Here is a 558-nt window from a genome sequence, read left to right on the forward strand (position 1 = left end):
ATGCTATCAAGTCAATACATTTCTAATAAGCAAACAAGCCACACGGCCAAAGGTGATATAATGCAATAAGGCCACACGACCAAAATGATAATTTCTATATGTTTTCATGCGGCCATATGGTTATAATGCAAACCTAGTATACTGATTCTATATGTACAGTAGTGGAATTATGGAATCTCAATTTAAAACAATCAGATCATGCAAAGGTGATAATAATCAGATCATGCGTATAACATAAACATTCCATCAAGGTTTAGCAATTAATCAATCAGTTTCAGGTATGAGATTTAGCTAGACTAACAATCAGATTCAATTAGGTTTTATCAAGACTAGCAATTGGATCAATAATCAAAAATAATCAAACGGATTCAAGCCTTACACAATTTAGGGTATCGATCCAAAAATAGGGTTTCAATCATGAAAAAAAAACAAAACAATCAGTTTCAAGGCTGATTCTATCAATTTTATTAATCAGTTTCAAGGCTGATATTTATCAGTTTCAAGGCTGATATTAGTAAGATGAAATCAAGCAATCTGATTTTAGGAATACGCAAATTA

This window comes from Brassica oleracea, chromosome C9, assembly GCF_000695525.1.
Source record: "Brassica oleracea var. oleracea cultivar TO1000 chromosome C9, BOL, whole genome shotgun sequence".
NCBI lineage: Eukaryota > Viridiplantae > Streptophyta > Magnoliopsida > Brassicales > Brassicaceae > Brassica > Brassica oleracea.